The sequence below is a fragment of the Lathyrus oleraceus genome, chromosome 3 (genome assembly GCF_024323335.1).
Source record: "Lathyrus oleraceus cultivar Zhongwan6 chromosome 3, CAAS_Psat_ZW6_1.0, whole genome shotgun sequence".
Classification (NCBI taxonomy): Eukaryota; Viridiplantae; Streptophyta; class Magnoliopsida; order Fabales; family Fabaceae; genus Lathyrus; species Lathyrus oleraceus.
In genome coordinates, this window is record NC_066581.1 from 510,039,938 (window position 1) to 510,050,133 (window position 10,196).

Here is a 10,196-nt window from a genome sequence, read left to right on the forward strand (position 1 = left end):
CAAGTTCTCTGAAAGATATATAAAATACACACCTGATAACTTATTGCAAGTTTTTTGATATAATAACAAATACGTATTAGATGTCTTTCTGAAAGTTATCCGACATACATATATAGGGGTTTAATTTTTTGAAAATCTAGAATAAATAATAAAAAGTAAAATAGTAAATTAGTTAAAAATATATAAGGATAAAGTTGATATTTTTCATAAAATATAAGAATATGAGAATAAATGTAGGATCATGAGATAAAATTTTCTATTACTCGAATCTTAGAACCAATTAAACATATGTTTTGCATCATCCTATATAGGGTCGACGTTGTGCAAGTGTAGCTAGAGCATTAACACATAACCTATAAATTTCGAAGGCTTCTAAAAAATTTAAAAGGCCTACATGAGATAACATACACAAATATTTTAACTAATTTATAATGTACTACAGCAAATGTAGCATCGCACACGGCTAAAGACATCTATAATCAACTTGTTAACGTGTAATGCTTTATTTTAAACTCATTTTAGTTTTAATATTTGTTAAATATTTGATGTGGGTTCTTCATACTCAAAATGGTACTCTAACCTTCACTCTATTTTACTCAACTATTTTTCTATTTTTCTACAAATATTAGATTTGAAGAATGAAAACTTTGATATCTTATTACAAATTTAATATGCTAGCCTAAACTTTTGAAAAATATAATACAACACAAATCTAAAGATATACTACCTCCGTTTTTTATTATAAATCATTTTGAGAAAATATTTTGTACCACAATACAATTTCTTTCATAATACCAATGAATCATTAATGTTATTTTTCCTATTATATCCTCAAATATTTATTATTCTCTCTTCTTTTAATTATGTCAATTTATACCTTTAATGAACGACAATTTTGTAAAACCCTTCTGAATTTCTCTTTTTATACCACAATTATTATATTTCTTAATACGTGTGAAAAAGTAAAAAATAACTTATAATAAAAAACGGAGGAAATATAAATATGGCATCTAACAATTGTACAAGAGTATTAAGCTTTAATGTAAATGACCTTAACTTTTGGAAGGCCTTTTTTTCCATTAATATTAATAAATAAAAGATACTATAATAAAAATTCAATCATTTAAAAAAAATATTATGATAAAAACTATATATATATATATATATATATATATATATATATATATATATATATATATATATATATATATATATATATATATATATATATATATATATATATATATATATATATATATATATATATATATATATATATATATATATATATATATATATATAAAGAGATTGATTAAAAGTAAAAATAATTATAATTTAATATATTTTTATTAATATATAATTACATTTTAATGTGTCATTTTTAATTTTTATAATTGCATTGTTTTTTAAAACATAAATGATTTTTTAAAGGGATTTTTTTAATGCATCCTATATATCACTAGTGCATAACATGAAAAATACTAAAATGCCCCAAGATTCCGAAGATGTATCTCTGGCGCATCCTGAATAAATAGAATTCTGATTTAAGTTAAAAAACTCCGGAGATGCATCTTTAAAATTATTTTGGAGATGCATCTCCGGACAGTATTGGAGCTTAAATCGCACGAGAACCATTCTCTTTCCTCATTTCTATAAAACACAATTTTCTCAAACTCTCTCAAAACTTATTCCATAAACCAAGTCCAAAATCAAACAACGAAGCTCAAAGGTTCTTCAATCATCATCAAGTATATCATAGACATTATTCAACACTGAAGTAAACTCTAAATTTATAAATTTTTGATGTTTTAATTTTTTTTGAGTTTTTGTATAAATGAGCAGAATTTGATGATTTAAGTAATAAATGAGTAGAAATTGCATGAATGATAGTTTATACATACTCTAGAACATGTTTGATGGTTAAAAATAGCGACTAAACCATTATTTTTAGGGTTTGGTGGTATGCATTACCGCCATTGGCGAACCTTAAGAGTTGTAGAAAATTTCAAAGATGTATCTCAGGAATTTCTCAATGTTTGGACTCTCAATACTCGGAGATGCATCTCTATAAATTATCAATCTATTTTTTTTTTGCTTTTCTTTATTATATGATTGTTTGTACTAATTGTTTATCTCACACTTGCATAATTTCATCTATCGAAAACACTACTTTATATATTGAAGTGGTAAGTTTACATATAATCCTCTAATTACCATAGACATATGTTAGCGTAAAAGTCTTTTTTCCTAATGTCACCTTCAACCTACCATATTTTTTTAGTGAAGAATAAATTTCATCATAAATTAAAATGATTATAAAAAACATTTGAAAATAAAACTATAACAAAAAAAACACATACATATTCCGAACTAGAATAAGAAATGTGGTTCATTAGGGATGAACTCTTGATATAGTGATGTGAATCTTTGGCACGACGACACATGGATGATCCTACAAAACTATCACTCCAACACTTAAGTCAGTTTCAAAGTCTAAAAATAAATTAAAATATAAGTTTGAAAAGAAAATGTACTCCTCAGTTAATTATATATGATGAATAATTTCTTAACAAACTTTATCTTATTAAGCTTATCACTTAGGTCCACTCGTATTGATCTTTGACCAGTCAAGAGCAATTGTCATACTCACAAAAGAAATTCATTAATTATCATTTTTTATTTATTTTGTATATTAAAAATTCTAACAATAAAAAAATCTGTCACATTAAACAAGCACCTTAATCTTTCAAAAAGCATAAAAAAAATTGTTCATACTATTATTTTAATTTTTTTTATAAATATAATAAGTATTTAAAAGATAATTAAATCAATTACATTATTATCAATAAAAAAATAAACAAAATCATATACATTAATTTAGTAAAATAATATGGTATTCAAAAACATACCAACGTTTAATTATTTTACTAAATAGTATTATTAGCTTTAAGAATGTTCCATCTTAAAATTCACATCTGACATCCATATGTTAATATCCATCCAAAAACTAAAACAATTTATTTTTCTTTTATCCAGCAATTGTTGAAAGAGGAAAAAGCTTGGATATGAAAAATGAATGAGTGCATAATGAAAAGCTCACGTGTAAAAGTAGTAGTTATAACAGTTGCTTCACCGTTGACCAATCATATATTCAAATTCAAAAGATGTTTGTAATTATATTTTTGCCCCACCACTATTTTTAAAATTATTTTAAACTAAATATGGTTTGGTTGTTGATACTTGATAAGCAATTAGTTTATTGTAAATATCAATAGAAAGAAAAAATTATCTTAAAACAAAACATAGAAATACATGTTTGATTCATATTATAAATATAAAAGTATATAAATACAAGTGAAAATTATGCTTAAAGTTTAAACACATTCCGTAAAAGTTTATAGAAAAATAGAATAGGATAGAATAATTATAGTTCTGGGACCTTAACTCGCTTTGTAATAGATCTAATAAGATATTTTTTAAATTTAAAAATATAAAAATCTATTTTAATGTGATCCATAAAAATAAAAAAAAATAGTACGAAACGAAACAGACATATTAGATAATAAATTTTTAAATCTTTAATTCACCTTGCACTTAAATGAATATATTACATACATGTTCTATAATGATGTCCGATTTATTATATATATATATATATATATATATATATATATATATATATATATATATATATATATATATATATATATATATATATATATATATATTCAAAGAGAGGACTTTACTTTACTTCTATTTTATTATATTTTCTTGCTATAAGGAAGGGACAACTAGCATCAACATAAGTTTGTAAAAAGGAATAAAACATAAAAATACTTTAATATTTAATTAACACTTACCAAAGTTGACATTGGAAGAACCAAATTCCAACCATTTAAATTTCAATGGGAAATTCAAATATCTACTATCTATTTTGTTCGTCCCACAATAATTGATTAATTGATTCATTTAGGGTAAAAATATATTTTAAAATAAATAATAAATTTTAATTTTCAATAAAAAAAATTAATATATATTTTCTAATATATATATATATATATATATATATATATATATATATATATATATATATATATATATATATATATATATATATATATATATATATATATATATATATATATATATATATATATATATATTAAATTGTACTAGTAAAAGGACGTATTTGTAATTAATAGATGTTAAATATTTAAAATTACTTCCTTTTGCCACCTCATTCATTTCCCACTTTTAACTTTCATACTTTTCCTTTTCTTCTCTTAATTTAAATTTCAAGTTTTTCCCATTTTTTTTCCACATTATTTCACTTTCATTTTAATTTTTTCTCCCACCATTTTCTTTTTTCTATTTTATTCTTTGAAGTATAAATAACAAAATTTGAACATCTTTTTAATTTAGTGAAGAAAAACACATAAACATGTTAAATTTTTAAAACACAAAATTTATCTAAAATAAAAGCATAATTATTTTATAATTAAGTAACTCATTTTAAATTGTCATGTGTATTTAAATACATTTTATAATTGCATACAACTAATTTTCTATTTCACTTTCACGGGTCACTAAGAACATTTTCTATTTTACAATTAAGTAACACATTATAAATTGATATGTAAATTGATATGTGTATCTAAAAACATTTTATATTATATCAAATTGAATATCATTCAATAATGGTGCACACTAGATCCGTCTCAAATTTTTAGAGGCCCTGTATAAATTAGTCCGAGTTTAACGAAGTCAAAATAAATAGATGTCCTATTTATTTATGATTAAACTTGACAAATATTTTATGAGGCCCCATTGAGTTATATTTTAATCCTGAAAAATTTGAGGTCCTATGCGGTAGCCCACTTTAAAAGCTTTCAAAGACGACCTTGGTGCACACCCTTAACTTTTCATTTCAGGGGTCACTATCAGGACAATATTTTATTTTAACCAACAATTGCTTTTAATTGAAATATGAATTCTTTATTTTCAAATGTGATTTTTTTTCTTTAATTTTTTTTTCATTTAAAATTTACACATGTATCTAAATATATTTTGTACCGTATTAAATAAATTTACCCGCGCGGAAGCACGAGTATTTTGCCAGTTTATAATAAAGTCACTTTTTTGTAAGCTTTTTACTTATTTATTGAACAATGACTTTTTGTAATTTTTATTCAAAATGATTTTCGATTAAGTTTTCTTCTTGTCTTTCAATTAATAAAAAATAAAATTATTAAGTAAATTTCGTAGATTTTTTTTATTCATTAGAAGCCTCTATTGGTATATTTGCCCATTTAGTCAATGAATAAGAGGCCACTCATACTAATGCACCACATTGAAGGCACTTTCATCTCAAATATTGATGTACATTCAATGATATTTCACATCTCGTGCTGTACTTATTGGTGACAATTCTAACTCTCATCCCTATATAAGTGCGGCCATGTGTCACCCTAAGGTATGGTTCATTTACACACTTGCAAGTTATTCCACTTTTAATTGTTGACTTGAGCGTTAAAGTACTAATCTTGCAAGTACCTCATTCTTTAGTCACAAGAGACATTTTCCATTATGCCGAATTTTCCCCACAATTGTCATCAATGACTTACTATTCATTTTACATTCCAAACCAAAACAGTGGCATCGTCAATGAGAATCATCTTCTGATTGTCACAAATTATCACCATATTCTCTCAATCTCTTATGTTAACTATTATATTTTGGATTGTGCGCAAGACCCTTGGAAAAATGCCTAAGAACGAATTCAAGAGGGAAGGCGTGTGAAACATGTAGACTTTGACTTTGACCAAAAGCATAAAATTTCATCCTCTAATGCATCAATCACTGTCCAATTCAATCAGACTCTTGTCAGCATAACATGTTGCATCACGCATAAACGATTTCAATCGCACTTGATAAATAACTGAAAAATGTTTCATTTTAGGTATTCAAATTTATTCTCACATTACTTTTGATTCTCCCACTCATTTCGGCGTTGGAGTGCTGACCTTGCAGGTCCGTCTTGCTCCTCCGTATTAGAAGTATTGCTCCCCGCAGTGAGACATAACTCCACCACCTCATTTTTTTATTTCTAGTTCCTAATAGCACACTACACCGTGTGTTGAAATCGACTTCTAATTTCCACTATTTTTCATGAAAAACCATTGTTTCTCCATCAAAGAACATTGGTTGTAACAATAACACGAGCATTGACAACTTTAGCGGTGGCAACAAAAACTTAGTGGGAATGAGACCCAAATGCTCCACTCTAGATCCAAATAAGAACCTGTTATTTACTCTCATTCTCTACTGTAGAACCTCGAGGTCTCTGGAGAAACATCCAAAGCTACAAAGTTACAATGGAACCAAAGACCCAGAAAAACATGTTGTGCATGTAGATAACATGTTGACTTACTACGATGCCCAGTGTAGTCATGAAGGGCGAACTTTTCGCAGTGACCCCTAAAGGGAGTCGTGATGACGTGGTTTAAAACTCTTCTATAAGGGAGTATAGATTCGTGGAAAAAGATCAGGGTGATGCATTCACTGTCCAATTAATCACTCGAAAGTGGAAAACCACAATCGCGGTCGTACTCAGTGGCATCACATAGAAAAGGAAAGAAGACCTACGTGAGTACATTCATCGTTTCACGAAAGTAGCAGTTCCAATATGATGCACGAATGAAAAATTGAAATGTTGGATGTTTAAGAAGGAGTTGAGGTCATATTACATGTTTAGGAAAAAACTGAAGCTTAAAAGAGTGTGCAATTTAAGTGATTTTTTGAATAAAGCATAACCATAACTCTCATATATATATATATATATATATATATATATATATATATATATATATAGAGAGAGAGAGAGAGAGAGAGAGAGAGAGAACTTCAAATATGGTTGAATACGATAAAGAGATAGAGTGCGCACACATCAAATATAAAAAGGTCAGAAATTAAAAATCCCTATCCAACAATAGAGTCGTTCAGACCGAATAATTCCATACACTATTGTTTTCATAATCCATAAAAGTATAAAATAATTTACAATATCAATGTATAGAACTTAAATCTATATTAAATTAATTTGCCGGGAACATGATAACATGATGTTTATTAGATTTAATTATTAGATTTAATTCATATTTAAGTTTGTTAGATATTAGATTTAAATATTAGATTTGATTCATATTTAAGTTTGTTAGATATTAGATTTAAATATTAGATTTGATTCATATTTAAGTTTGTTAGAGGCTTATAAATAGGGTGTCAATCATTGTAACTTTTAATCCTTTTTGTAGCCGTCATTCTCTTAATAGAATATTCATCTTTTATTCTACCTTTGCACCAACAATTGGTATCTAGAGCTCCGGTTCAGATTCATTGGGAAACACGGGAAACACGAGTGAACGTGAGGTCTTGTGTGTTTGATTTTGATTCTTAGATTCGTGTTGAATCTTGAACAAAATCTGATCAGAATTTTAATTCTGTGGGTTGGGAAACACTGTGTGAGAAATCTGAGTGTATTGTGCAAGGTAGAAAGATGAACGGAAACGGCAACATGAACACCAAACTTCCAGTATTTGACGGTAAAAACTGGAATCGTTGGATGATCCAAATGCGTGTACTGTTCGGTGCTCAAGATGTTCTAGATCTTGTCACTGATGGTTATATTCCGGTAGCAGCAGATGCGACGGATGAACAGAAAAACACGCAGAAGGAAGTAAGGAAGAAGGATCAGAAAGCATTGTTCTTCATTCATCAATGTGTTGATGTAAATGTGTTTGAGAAGATTGCAGATTCAACGACAGCAAAGGCTGCGTGGGACACACTGGTTAGATGTTATGGTGGTGACGCATCAGTGAAGAAGGTGAAGCTTCAGTCCTTGAGAAAGCAATATGAGAATCTCAACATGAAGAATAATGAGAAAGTTTCTGAATACATCTCCAGAGTGATTCTGATCACTAATGAGATGAAAGCGTGTGGAGAAACTCTTTCTGAAGAAACAATCATGGAGAAGGTATTGAGATCCCTTACCTCTCAATTTGATTACATTGTGGTAGCAATAGAACATTCCAAAGATCTGAGCACCATGAGAATTGAAGAGCTGCAGAGCAGTCTAGAAGCGCAAGAGTTGCGTTTGACTGAGAGAACTTCTGAAAGGGAAGTAGAGCAGCAGGCTCTGAAAGCAACTTCTGATAGGAGGTATCAGAAGCAGTCAGAAGCCAGGAGAAGATCTGATGGTGGTCAGAAGTCAGAAAGCTCAACCTCTGATAGACAAAAAAATGCTCAGAAGGGAAAAGAGAAGTATGACAAGAAGAAAATCCAATGTTACTGCTGTAAGAAGTTTGGTCACTTTGCTAGAGACTGTTGGTCAAACAAGGAGAGAAAATCAGAAGAAGCAAATATAGCCAGAAGTTCTGATGACGAATCTGTGCTATTGATGGCCTCTGAATCTGATGATATGGATCTGATAGACTGGTGGTATATGGACACTGGTTGTTCAAATCATCTTACTAGAAACAAGAAATGGCTGGTTGACTTTGACTCTGAAAAGAGGACAAAGATCAGATGTGCTGATGACAAATATCTTAATGCAGAAGGTATGGGAAATGTCAGAGTGACTCTGAACAATGGGAAAACAGCATTGATTCAGAACGTGTGGTATGTACCTGGCATCAGAAGCAATCTGATGAGTGTGGGACAATTAATTGAGAAAGGTTTCTCAGTTACCATGAAGGACAATCTTCTGAAGCTGTACGACTGTAATCAGAAGTTGATTATGGAGTCAGAACAGGGAAGGAATAGAACATTCAAGGTGAATGTCAGAACTGCAGACTCAGAATGTCTTAGTGCAACAAGTGCTGAGAAGGAGAGTGAGCTGTGGCACAGAAGATTTGGTCATTTGAATTTCAGAAGCTTAAAACATCTGAATTCAAAGAAGTTGGTACATGGAATTCCTGCAATTAAGAAGCCTGAAAAATCATGCAAAGTTTGCATGGAAGGAAAACAACCACGATTGCCATTTGCGTCAGAAACTGCTCCAAGAGCAAAACATGCCTTGGGAGTTGTACATTCTGATGTGTGTGGTCCATTTCCAGTAGCATCGATTGGAGGGAATAAATACTTTGTGTTATTTGTTGATGAATTCACAAGAATGACATGGGTATCCCTTATTAAGTTTAAACACGAGGTGTTTGATGAATTCAAGAAGTTCAGAATGAAGGCTGAGAATCAGAGTGGTCAGAAGTTGAAGATTCTTAGAACTGACGGTGGAGGTGAGTATAACTCCAAAGAGTTCCAGAAGTTCTGTGAGGAGAATGGAATTGAGCATGAGGTTACTGCTCCTTATACCCCTCAACACAATGGTCTTGCTGAAAGAAGAAACCGCACTTTGCTTGATATGGTGAGAAGCATGCTAAAGGAGAAGAAACTTCCTCAGAAGCTCTGGGGAGAAGCTGTTGCCACTACAACGTATGTACTCAACCGATGTCCTACGAAGAAGTTGAAGGAAATAGTTCCAATACAGAAGTGGACTGGAGATAAGCAAAGTGTTAGTCATCTGAAGGTGTTTGGTTCTGTTTGCTATAAACATGTTCCAGAAGCCAAAAGACAGAAGCTGGATGATAGAAGCAAAGTGATGATTCTGATAGGGTACCACAGTACAGGTGCATACAAGCTCTATTGTCCAGAAACCAATAAAATTGAATTCAGCAGAGATGTGATTGTGAAGGAATCAGAAGTTTGGAATTGGGATAAGTCTCAATCTGATTCTGATGTTAGAACTTCTGAAGAAAGGTCAGAGTTCAGAATTTCTGAGGTTGGAGTAAACTCTGACGTTGATTCTGACTCTGATAGTGATCCAGAATCTGATGTTCCAGACTCTGATGTTCCAGACTCTGATGTTTCAGACTCTGATGATCCAGACTCTGATGATCCAGACTCTGATGACCCAGACTCTGATGGTAATCCAGATTCTGGTGGCAATTCAGACTTTGGAAATATGCCAGAACCTTCAGATGGTCAAAGCTCTGGAGGAAGTCAACCATCTGAAGGTAGAAACTCTGAAGCTGAAGACTCTGAACAAGTTCAGAGACCACAAAGAGTCAGAAACATCCCCAGAAGATATGCAGAATTTGACATGCTGCAAGACACTGAAGTAGACTCTGAAGGAGAAGTTATTC